Source organism: Chiroxiphia lanceolata, chromosome 1, assembly GCF_009829145.1.
Source record: "Chiroxiphia lanceolata isolate bChiLan1 chromosome 1, bChiLan1.pri, whole genome shotgun sequence".
Lineage (NCBI taxonomy): Eukaryota > Metazoa > Chordata > Aves > Passeriformes > Pipridae > Chiroxiphia > Chiroxiphia lanceolata.
This window is the reverse complement of record NC_045637.1, coordinates 3,144,799-3,157,276: the sequence shown is the minus strand read 5'-3', so window position 1 is coordinate 3,157,276 and position 12,478 is coordinate 3,144,799. Positions and strand designations below refer to the sequence as shown.

At 44.3% G+C, this 12,478-nt stretch overlaps 2 long non-coding RNA genes across 2 annotated transcripts; both read right to left on the bottom strand.

Moving 5' to 3' along the window:
- Window positions 1-980: 980 nt before the first annotated feature.
- Window positions 981-2,873, bottom strand: LOC116780097. The gene is made up of 3 exons (XR_004354330.1): window positions 2,746-2,873; window positions 2,168-2,261; window positions 981-1,122 (listed from the first exon to the last, which is right to left on the bottom strand). It is a non-coding gene; the product is annotated as an uncharacterized LOC116780097 (long non-coding RNA).
- A 5,344-nt stretch (window positions 2,874-8,217) lies between these two features.
- LOC116799184 lies at window positions 8,218-9,483 on the bottom strand. Its single transcript, XR_004361008.1, has 3 exons — window positions 9,391-9,483; window positions 8,391-8,518; window positions 8,218-8,290 (listed from the first exon to the last, which is right to left on the bottom strand). It is a non-coding gene; the product is annotated as an uncharacterized LOC116799184 (long non-coding RNA).
- Between the last annotated feature and the right edge of the window lie 2,995 nt (window positions 9,484-12,478).

Genomic DNA, 12,478 nt, shown 5'->3' with positions numbered 1-12,478 from the left:
GAGCACCTGAGTAAGAGGAGATTCTATAAAGTGGGGCACTCCACTTCCAGAATGATTTGCCCTACTTCAGGAATATCTAGTGGGAGCCACAAGAGTAGCCAATGGGGAAAAACTACCTGTGGAGAAATACTGAAATCATTATCTCCTTCAGAGGCAAGAGCACCAAGCAGAATATGGTAGTGCTGTTCAAATCCGTGAAGAGCTGTTTTACCACGGGAGAAGAAATCCAAAGGAAAAGTTTAAACTGCTGTGAGGAAGAGGGTTTTTGGGTTTTTCAAGCAGCTAAGGGAGCTGGGGGTGTTCAGACTGGAGAAAAGGAGGCTCAAAGGAGACCTTATCACCCTCTACAACTCCCTGACTGGACTTTGTAGACAAATGGGGTTGGGCTGTTCTCCAGGTAACAAGCAACAGGACAAGAGGAAATGGCCTCAAGCTGTGCCATGAGTGGTTCAGGTTGGACATCAGGAAGAATTATTCCATGGAAAGGCTTGTCAGGCTTTGAAACAGGCTTCTGAGGGAAGTGGTGGAATCCTCATGCCTGGGGGTGTTCAAGGAATGACTAGATGTGGCACTCAGTGCTCTGGACTAGTTGACAAGGTGGTGGTGGGTCAAAGGTTGGACTTCATTTTGGAAATGTTTTCCAGCCTCAGTGATTCTGTGATTCTGTGACATCAGGAGAGATTTTCCAATGGTCAGGACATCTAAACACTGGAATGAATTGCCTGAAACATTTTCATTATGGGAGGCCTTGAAAAAACCCCACAATTTAAACAAAGATCCATCAACAGCAACCTAAAAACACCATGTCTTGCTTTGGGACAGGAAAATAAACTGTGCAACCCCCTGAGTTCTCTCTCAGACCTATGAATTTATAATGCTGTCAAAAACCTCTCCCACAGGCTTGATAATTTGGGTGAAAACACTTTGGATGTTCTGAATTAATTACAGAGCCTTTTACTGGGCTGTGGATTGGGACTGGCAATGTCATTTCAGCGAGGTCCATGAAACACAGCTATTTTAGCTTTCCATTCCTATGGAGAGATCTTCATTTCTCTTTCCTGCAGCAGGGTTCAAGAAGTATTCAGGCTTTGCTGGGTTTTCAGGGTAGAAACTGGAGGAGCCCTGTGAATAATTTAATCCATATTTCTTTAATCACAGCTGGCAGGAGCATGGGGTGCAGTTTCCCTGTCCTGGCTTCTGGTTTTTCAGCGTGAGTTTAGCTGGGCTAACCTTGGGTGGGCAAAGATTTCATTGTCCCCCACAAGGAGCTGTTGTGGGTGATTGGAGAGGAGAAGGTTCTGCCATGCAGGCAGAGGTTGCTCAGGGCAACACAGCATGGGAAGCAGCACGAATGGATGTGTGGATGGATGTGGTCACTGAAGAGGCAGGACTGGGCTCTTCCAAACTCTCCAGAGGGGGAATTCAACCCTGTGCTGCACCACTGTTAAACCAGCAAAGCTGAAAGAGAGGAGCTGCTCTTACTTCACTTTGTACCATTGAAAATGTCTTTGGATTCCCCTTTGCTGAGGAACTACATGGTGGCACAAATATTTGTGGTGCAGGGCTGAGGCGAGCTGCTCTTTGTCACGCACTTACAACAACTGCAAACACCATGGAGATGCCACCACTGAGAGACACTTCAGGCAGCTTTTGCCTCATGCTGTTGCCCCTTCAGCTCACAGCTGCTGGGGGAAGGAGGCATGAGCAAGACCTTCACGCTTCTGCCTTACCACAGGGATGAACATCTCCCAGATGTCTGCTCTGGCTACACAGGATGTAAATGTCAGCCCTGTTCGTGACTGAAATCAGCAAGGAATGACTTGGAGCCGGCTGGCACGGGGCAGGAAATCTGTGTACTTTATGTAGCTAATATTGCAGGGCCAGTGCCTTGTACACAAGAACTAAGTGAAAAGAACTGGAAACTAGATGTTTTGTTTATTTATCAGATTACCTCTCAGTGCAGTTGGCAAATATTTACTACAGCTTGTAAGGAGCAGTCTGTAAAAGTTTCTACAGTCTCTGGAAATTCTCCCTTTCTCAGGCATAAGCATCTGGTTGGAGAAAGTTTTTTTTCCCCTGCTGCTTACATACTTTTTGGTGTGGTTGGTTGGGATGTTCTCTGTGATTTTTTTTTTTGCCAGATGAGCAGATTGTTTACTCTACTCACTGCCTTCAGCTTGTGCTGTTGGCCGGGGCTGCTGCAATCCCCTTTCTGTGTATCTCTGCCGACTCTTCTGTCTTGCATTGACTTTTTGGCATCACTGCAAGGCAACAGGGGGTATGTGAGTAAACAGTTCCCTGGGGAGGACTGCCAGAAGAAAGTTCAGGATTCCCTTGGGCTGTGAACATCATCAAAAGATTCTTCTTATCAGGACAGGTGGAGAGAGTTGGGCCCGTTCAGCCTGAGAAGAGACAACTGAAAGGGGACCTTATAAATGCCTAAAGTATCTGCAGGGAGGATGTTAAGAGGATGGACCAGGTTCTTCTCAGGGGTGCCCAGCAATGGAACAAGAGGCAATGGACAGAAACCAATGCACAAGAAGTTCCACTTGAATATGATGAAGAACTTCTTTCCTGTGCAGTGACTGAGCACTGAACAGCTTGCCCTGAGGGATTGTGGAGTCTCCCTCACTGGAGTTATTCCAGAACCATCTGGACACAATCCTATTCCATGTGCTCTGGGACAACCCTGCTGGAGCAGGGAGGTTGGACCAGGTGACCCACTGTAGTCCCTTCCAACCTGACCCATTCTGTGATTCTGTGACTCTTTGAAAGCCCATTTATGAGCTGCTTGGCTTTGTCCTCCATTTGAGAGGAGGAATAAATATCTACAGCCATTCCTCTGTGTCCCTTTCCATCCCATTCCTCCAGACTGTGTGAAAACACTGCAAAAATGGAACGAGGACCACCCAGATGCTCCGTGTGTAAAGTTTAGTGTTGTGACATCAGACACATCCCAAGGCTTCTCCATGCTGCAGCACCAGACACAGCAACTTGTGTTTGGAGGCACATTTCCACTGCACAGGAATGGGGAAGGAGATCGTTTCAGCCCAGCTGTTGTTGGCTCCAGGTCCCTGACAGCCTGGGATGGGTTCTCATCCAAAAAGTACCCCATACTGTATTTTAATTAAACTAAACAAACAAACCAATCACGAAGCCATCCAGCAGAGCTAACTTTATGCTGAGGCTGAGCTGGACTGTGCACCACTACGAGGAGGGAAACTGGGTATTGGCACAGCTTCTGCTGTCTAAATACTCCCAGCCAAGAGCTGGGATGTACTTTCTTACAATAAAAAGTTACTGGGGAAAAAAGAAAAAGAAAAAAACAACACAACAATCCACAAAGAAAATGGCTTCAGGACTGTTCCCCTCTCGCCCGTATTTATTCAAGCTGTCTTCCTCTCTCTGCAAATTTGGCAAACAGAGTCTGGCATCCCAGCTCGGGGGACACCTGTTAAATAAATAGGCTCAGTCTCTAACTGCTGCATTCATGGCAGAGTTTCCTGGTTCCCTTAGGCAGCTAATTTTTGTTGATTATCATACAGTACAGAGAGATTGTTTGTGCCTCTGCCTCCCATCCCGGCTCTGCCGCTGGTACCAGGCGTGTCCGCGTGACTCAGGCCCGCTGCCTGTGTGGAATAAAGAGTGATTTGATTCTATCATTTTACCATCTGTTAATGTGGATCACAAGGCAGGGAGAAGCAGCCAGGTGGGTTCTTGTGGAGGTGAACTGAACCCCTGTTGATTTGCTTGGTTTTCCCGTATTGACAACTCTTCGGAGAAACCTGAGAGCTGAAGCAAAGCTTAACTGGGAGCTGAACCAAGGCTTTACTGAGAGCAGGAGTTGGTGTTGCCTGAGGCAGAGAGACAAACAAGCTCGCTAAGAGGCAGCAAATGGGCTGGGAGGCCCTCAGAGAAGGTCTGAGCAACATCAGGCATCAAGGGGCTGGAATTTAGCTTTGAGAGCTCCAAGATATGCAGAGGAATTTGAAGTTTTGGCTGCCCCATCCCTGGAATTTTTCAGGGATGGGCTGGACAGGGATCTGAGCAACCTGGTCTAGTGGAAAATATCCCTGTCTGTGGCAGGGGGGTTGAAGAAGATGATCTTTAAGATCCCTTCCAACCCAAACCATTTGATGACTCTATGATTCTATGAGCTGTCCTAGGACATGCCTAATCACAGAAGCAGACCTGAACAGCTTCACACAACACACAAGGCAACATGGAGAAGGCCTGGAGTCAGGTCAGTGAGGTGCTCTACGTCATCTGGGGTCTATTTTTCCTGAGCTGGGCCTCAAAAGTTACATATGGTGCTGGGCTGGGATGTTTTCAGAGGAGAACTTATCCCTCCTTCAAATACAGGCAGAGAGAGCTCATGCTCCATTCCCTGACCATATGGTCTGGCTGTCTAGCACAGCCATCTCCAGTAATCCAGAAAGCTGTCTATCCAGAGATGTTGGGATTTTAAAGGGAGTTTAGTTTTTGGTGATGTTTTGTAATTCACAGAATCATAGGAACATAGAATGGTTGGAGGAACCTCAAAGATCATCTAGTTCCAATCCTCTGCCATGGGCAGGGACATCTTCCACTGGAAATGTTGTTCAGAGCCCCATCCAACTTGACCTTGAATAATTCCAGGGATGGAGCATCTACAACTTCTCTGGACAACCTGTGCCAGTGTCTCATCACCCTCACAGTAAAGAATTTCTTCCTAATTTCTAAATGCTCTCTTTTTAAGTGCCCATCAGCTCTCCTTGAGCTCTGAAGTTTCATCAATGAACTTCAAAACTCAACAGCCAGTGGAGGATGTTGTGTAGTCCAGAGAAAAGCAGGATCCAGGGCAACATTATTTCTCTGTACAACTGCCCGAAAGGAAGTTGCAGAGATGTGGGGGGTCAGTCTTTTCTCCCAGGTAACAAGTGACTGGCAACAAGGAAATGTCCTCAAGTTGCACCAAGGGAGGTTTAGATTGGATATTAGGGAAAATTTCTTCACCAAAAAGAGGTGATCAGGCATTGGAACATGTTGCCTGGGGCAGTGGTGGAGTCACCATCCCTAGAAGTGTTCAAAAGTCATGTAAATGTGGCTCCTGGGGACATGGTTTAGTGGTGGACTTGGCAGTGCTGGGTTTGACAACTGGACCTAAATCTTAAAGTTCTTTTCCAGCCTTAGTGATTTTATGATTCTATTCTGTTTCTTGCTAAGTTTAGGAAGCAGATGCCAATGGTCAGTTTGGCTATTTTCTTCCCCATGTCTTGTAATCTCCATTTCAAATTCAGTCTCTTCCACACCTGAATGGAGCATCTCAGTACTACCCATGTTGTGGCAAGACATAAGTTGCATGTGGAGGGGATATCCTTTGTCAAACCAAGAAACATATTGGAAATGTTAGAAAATCATGTTCACATACACACTTTTTGTCAGCCTAGACTGCTCTACCCTCCTGAGAAACATCTAGAAAGGGATGGATTCACTGCAAATATCACAGAATTAAGGGTGGGATTTCTGCCAAGGATTGAACTGAGAGGAGCAGCCCATCTATTTCTGTGCATTTTGGACTCCAGTATGGAATTGTACTCCTAAGGGATTCTCCAAACTGGCTAGAAAGATTCACAGTTTATTTCTGAGCACTGAATAAACTGAGTCTATCTATAGATTTGGCTCAAAACTGGAACTCCCTGGGAATTCCGCTGAAAAATCCCCTCCGTTTTCTTTTCAGAGATAATTATTTTGAGATGGCATGAAACTCTAATCTCCTGTGGAATGGGAACTCTCACATTCAGTTTAGATGAAGTTGTGAAGGGATTCCCTTTAAATCTTTTTCAAGCATGTCTGAAGCTCTCTGAGGAGCCTGAAACCCAATCTGCCAGCAGTCCTGGAAATCCTGAATAAAAGACAAATATGGTGTTGCAAAAAATTGGGGCAAAACTTATTATTTTTCCCATAGGAAAACTGTTGATATTCCAGGAGTTCAATTTTCTCCGATGAAATAATTCTAGTGAAAATATCAGTTATATATTTAGACATTTTAAGTTTGGGGTTTTTTTGTTATTTCTAAACCAGTGCACATTAAATGGCAATGACAGTGCTATCCCACATACAGAATCATAGAACATCTTGGGCTGGAAGTGACCTCAAAGATCATCTCATTCCAACTTCCCTGCCATGGGCAGGGACACCTTCCACTAGCCCGGGTTACTCAGAGCCCCATCCAATCTGGCCTGGAACATTTCCAGGGATGGGGAGTCTAAAACCATTCTGGGCAGAGATAAATATGAAAGGTTATGCAATTCCAATGGACCTGATGGAGTCCAGCCTTCAAAAAAACCTATTAAAAGTTCTTAGCCCTGACATCCATGATTTCACCCAACACAGAGAAAGCAGAAGAAAACTCACTTTTTTTGTCCATGTTGAATGAGAGACATTCACCTGACTCCTGCCATGGCCTTACCAAACCATCCCTAGAACAGATGCACATCTGCACCCCTGGAAATAGGTCTTGCTTAAAATGTTTAGCCATAAACTGCCTAAAGAGAACAATTTCTTTATCTTGTCAAAGAGATGAGTGTAGGGTGGTTTGCTTGCAACACATGAACACGGATGATCCAATTCTCCTTTTCTTTCAATGTCCTGCATCCCTCCAGCTTTTCAGGTCCTGCCTGTGTATATCTTCTTAGTCTGAGCCCATTCTTATTTATCAGCACCCCCTTGCAGTGGGGAACAGCAGAGCAGACCTGGTGTTGTAGAGTTGGTCACATTAATAACTCTGTCTCCACTCAGGGTTTCCCTGGCTCGACATCCAAGACTGCATTCCCTGTTTTAGCTCACCACCCTTCAGCAGGACTCTGCTTGCCTGGCTGGATGGGTTTTGCAAGGCACAATCCCCTTCCCTGTGTGTTATTGTCATTCTTTGTTAAAGCCTGACCCTGCAATGAGACAAATCTAAACACATTGTGCTGGGATAAACCCTGGTGGTTCAGCCTCAGCTACGAGGAGCTGGAGCAATCTCCTGTTTTCCTCATGTTCATGACTGATAAAAAAGATAAATTCTTAGCTCTGGCTGAGAGATGGAGTCTTAAAAATGCCATTACACCCCGGCTCTTTGCTTTGCTTGAGGTCTCTCAGTGGATCAGTTAAGGAGTATCTGACTAGCAGCTAAAATCCCCTTTATAAAAATATTTGCTGTGCAGCCTGAGCAGAAACTCAGGTACTAGGAATTCTTTGCTGTCCAATTCTCCTTTCCTGTGATTTAAGCTCTTTAATCATTCATTTTCATGGAACTGTAGAATCACAGAATGGTTCGGGTTGGAAGGGACCTTAAAGATCATCCGGTTCCAATGTTCCTGCCATGGGCAGAGAAAACTTCTTTTTAATTTTAATGGGCATTTTTTTATTATTTCATTCTCATTGATTTTATTATGCATATCAACAAGTTGCATACACTTTTGATTCAACACCTAAAAAATAATATATCCTAATCTGCTTATTTTATTGGTGTCATTTATCTTAATTCTCACAGGGACAGTATCTCTTACAAGGATTTTGAAATACAATATATTAATTTTATTTACTGTACACCTGGTAAGTCTGAAATATAACCACACTTCTTTTTTTTCATGTTATTAGAAGAATGACACATCTGAAGAACTAGAACTTATTAAGTCATCTCTTCATTTTAGTATCTGCCACTTATGCTGTATAGTGTATGCAGAATAATTCAAACAGCAGTAATTACCAAGCAAACATCTTTGTGTTGCAGTAGTTTGCAGCACAGTTTGGCTGCTTCTCCTGAATGAAGAATTGTGGGGTTTGGGGGGGATTAAGTAACTACAGAGGAGCAGAAACCTCAGCTGATTACTAGACATGTCCATCATTCAGTAGAGTTGTGTCTTGGTTTGCTTCATCTCCTGGGAATCAAGTTATACACACTGAAAATTGACATAATTTCTTTGCTGGGGTGAGATCAGAATCAGGCTGTGCTGTTCATGAACACCAGAGACAGAAGGCAAAAAAAGAGAGGAGACATGAAACATAACTCAGGAATATCGACTAAGCACTGCTTCACATCCAGATTTGGGGTCTGTTCCCAACCATGCTCAGCCATGTCCCCAGATAACACGGATGTGGAAGTTTTTGGAAACCAACCCTTCAGGAGTCTGTTTATTTAAAGCTCTTTATTGACTTCTTCTGGACCTATTCAGGTTGCTCCCAAAGAGTTTCCCGACTCAGGCCTTGGTGTTGCTGCAGGGTTTTTTGAGCATTATTGAGCAGGAATATCCTTCTTCAAAGCCTGCAGATGTTTGGGGAGTTTTTTTCATCTGACCTTTCTTCCACATCACTATAGGGGTGGATGGAGCACTCAAAGTATGTGCTTTACTTCTTTTTGATACCTTTTGAAGCTGGATAGTGAAGGACATTCCATGCATGTGACTATTGTTAGCACTGGTGTCTTTCCACTGCAGTGTATGATCGCTCTGTGGCCCAACTTCTCCTTCTTCCACATGGATGAGTCAAGAAGCTGAAAAATAAGTGGATAACCATCCTGAGATTCTCTCCTACACTTTCACAGCACTGCCTAATTTAAGCTGCTGCTTCCATACCAAAACATTGGGATTTTAGATGCATTGTCTGGCCTGGATCACTTAAATGTGCCCCACAAAGAGAGGAGGGCAGAGGACACGCTTCCAGATAGATGGGAGAGGTACCAGGTGGAGTGGGAGTGGGTGTTCTGTTCTGAGCGTGGAAAAGTTTATATTATTGGGAGGAGAAGGCACAATGTTAACAAGGAGGCCTTCCAGCCTTCCAGCATCTACAGGGAAATACAAGAGAGCTGAAGAGGGTCTTTTCATAGTCATGGAGTGACAGGACTTGGGGAATGGCCTCAAGGTGACAGAGGGCAGGTTTAGATTAGATATTAGGAAAACTCTTTTCTGTGAGGGTGGTGAGGCCCTGGCACAGGTTACCCAGAGAAGCTGTGGCTGCCCCATCCCTGGAAGTGTTCAAAGCCATTTTGGACAGGTCTTGGAGCAACCTGGTCTAGTGGAAGGTGTCCTTGCCCATGACAGGGGATTGGAATGAGATGATCTTGAAGGTCCCTTCCAACCCAAACCATTCTATGATTGGTTTTGAGCTGCGTGGAGTGAGACCCTGAGGAGTGGGATGTTACTTCTAAGCCACGTCCAGGAAATGGGGCATCAACAACTTTCCTGGGCAACCTGTGCCAGTGCCTCACCACCCTCACAAGGAAGAACTCCTTCCTAATATCCATACTCCCTCTTCAAACTGTTTAGATCTCATTGGGGAAACCCCACAATTGCCCATTTCTGGTCTTGTTTAGGTTTTTATGTCCTCCAAAACTGTCAGCAACCTCAAGGAAGTTGAGTCTGACACCTGAAATCCCTCGTGTTCTCTAATGATTTGGCCTTGGGGAACAGAGGAGGACAAGACAAGCTTCCTTCAGCCCCTCTTTCCTGTGATCATCCCAAGGAGTAGCTCACACGTCAGGAGCGTTTCCATGGTTTCCGTGTCTGGAACAGACTGTGTGTGGTTCCATCCCATACATTACTCATGACAGACACTGATGTTGGGGTGATTCAGGTGGGCTTTGGGAACTGGGAGTGATTATCTGAAATTGGTTTTTTTTTTTGCTGTTCCAACATACGTTTTGAAGCAGAGAGTCACCGGGAACAGATGAAGCATGAAGGGAAGAAAAAGTGTTGCTCTCAAGAGCAGGAAAAAAATGATGGGATGGGGTGAAATACTTGCAACCTGAAGGTTTTCCATACTCAGGTGGAAAACTCTGCCTGAAAAAAATGGCCAAGGTACAATCCTGTGTCCAGGAACTCCTCCTCATCTTTTGCATGAGTAGATGGAAATGGAGGACAAAAATTACTTTTCAAAATCTACTGGAAATGGAAGGATCTTTTTCCCCAACAAGTTTCTCAAAAATATCCCTGAACATGCATTACTTCCCTTAAATAAGTAATTTTACAGGTCACCTACTGGTTTGAGGTTTTTTTGGCAGAGAATGGGGTTTTAGGGTTTTTTTGATTGTTTTTGTTTGGCTTTTTTTGGTGTTTTGTTTGTTTGTTTTGGTTGATTGGTTGGGGGTTTTTTAATTTTTTTTGTTTAGCTTTTTTTCTGAGGTTGGTTGATGTTGCTTCTTTTCCCTCAACAGTAAGAACTCTCTCAATAAATGGATTTTATAGGACTCGTCTGTGGGTCCAGACCATGAACTCCTTCCTTCTTTAGACATCAGCCCAAAAAAGATCTTTGAAAAAATGTTTTTGAGAGAAAATTTCAGTAGCTACAATGCTTTTTTCTCCCCAAAATAAACCCCTAAACATCAGAAAACCAAAAAGGCTTACCTAAAATCCCTCCCCACTTCCTTAAGAGTGTTTTCAGCAAAGGACCATCATTTTCTGAACAGTTCAATTTTTATCTGTCATAAGACCATCAAGTGGCTTCCAGTTGTCATGGAGAATGAACTCACTTGCCTAGACCTGGATACTCTGACATTAAAAGGCCCCTAAAACATCTTTCTCCGGGATAGCAAGGGATCATTAGCAACTGGAGTTCAGGCAGTTTCCAAGGGCAACAAGGGAGCAGGTTCTGCTGTGCCCTGGGTTCTCATCTTGGTGGGGTCCAGTGTAGTATAAACATAAAACAAAGGAGGGTAATAGATGCCCAAAAATAAGTTGAGCCCTCATAATATTCTGGGCTTAAAATAAGCTTCCCAAAGCAAATATAGTAAGAATTCATGTTCATTGCCTGAGTTAGTCCCTTATTGTGATGGCAGGCTAGTGGACACCTCTAAGGCTCAGTGAAAGCTCAGATAAAAATATCATAGAATCATGGAATAGTTTGGGTTGGAAGGGACCTTAAAGACCATCCAATTCCACCCCTATTCCATGGGCAGGGACACCTTCCACTAGCTTAGGTTGTTCCAAGCCCCATCCAGTCTGGCCTTGAACACTTCCAGGAGTGGGGCATCCACAGCTTCTCTGGGCAACCTGTGCCAGGGCCTCACCACCCTCACAGGGAAGAATTTCCTTGTAATATCTAATCTAAAATAATAAAATACCTAAACAATATAATAATATAAATTAATAAAACAATAATAAAATAATATCTAAAATATATCCATCAGAGATACCTAATTTGCATTTTGAAGGTCCTTATATATGTTGGCATTAGAGATGGATGTGGCTTGTTGATATTGTTGGGAATGGAGGACGGCAGGTTGAGATACAGCTGCAGGTTGCACATGAAGTACAGAGACCAAACTCTGCTTGGTCCTCAGCAATCCAGTATTTGTTTTATGTGGCCTGAAGACACTCCTCCCTTTCTTCTTTTTGTTAGTAGGAGAAAATACTTTTCTCTGAGTGAGTCTGGAGCTTTATGTACTGATTTTGGTACCATGCATTAAACACTGGTGTTGTCACATTTCCCCCTAGCCTGGATGAGGCTGAACATGTGACTGCATCGAAGCAGAACCAAGATGGAAAGAGAGCTCCTCTCCTGCTGCATCTCCTGATCTGAGTGGCACCACGTGGTCTGTAATGACCATCTGTTGATTATTCGTCTCCTGAAGATTGATGGATGTGATTCACGGCCCTTTCAAAACAGGGCTGCTCCCTGACAGAACTGCGAGAGCCTCTGCGAGCACAGCAGGAGGGGGTGACTTTCAAAGCAGAAAATGAAAGAGTGACAAATAGATCCAGATCTTCCATTTATTTTTTTTTTTTCAAAGGGCCTTTGTGCAGTCTTACCAAAAGCCCTGGACTCTTAGTGGGGTCTTATGGGAGATTTTCCTATATTTTTTTGAGCTATTTGTGTGACAAATAGTTGCACAAAAGTTTTTGCTGCTGAGGTTGTCAGGACTTCTCCAAGACCCTGGGATAAGGGTAGCTTTAGATTAAATATTAGGAAGAAACTCTTGACTGTGAGGGTAGGGAGGCACTGGAACAGGTTGCCAAGAGAAGCTGTGGCTGCCCCATCCCTGGAAGTGTCTAAACCAAGGTTGGATGGGGCTCTGAGCAACCTGGGATAGTGGAAGGTGCTCCTGCCCATGGTATGGACAATCTCTAAGGTCTCTTTCAATGCAAACCATACTCAAGTTCTAAGGAAAAAGAAAGTCAGATTTCCTATAGCAATCCCAGAAGCTTCCTATGCCTGGAATCTTGGTAAGGTGTGAGAAAAATCCCCTCCTGCTGGAATCTGGTCTGAGCCCGTAATTGAGCGCTCTGAGCTGGGACTCCCAGGCAGCAGCTTCCCCTCTGAGACCTCTCAGAGCCTTCCCCTGGGACTTTACGCAAGAGATTTCAGCTACACTTTGCCTGCATTTCTCCTATTTCTTGAACAGAAATAATACTTTCTTAAATCACTGAAATGTTACAAAGGCAAAATTGCAAAAGAAAATTGAAAGATGAAATTGAAAAGGTAAAACCGAAAGGTAGAGTTGAAAGATTGTGTTTCC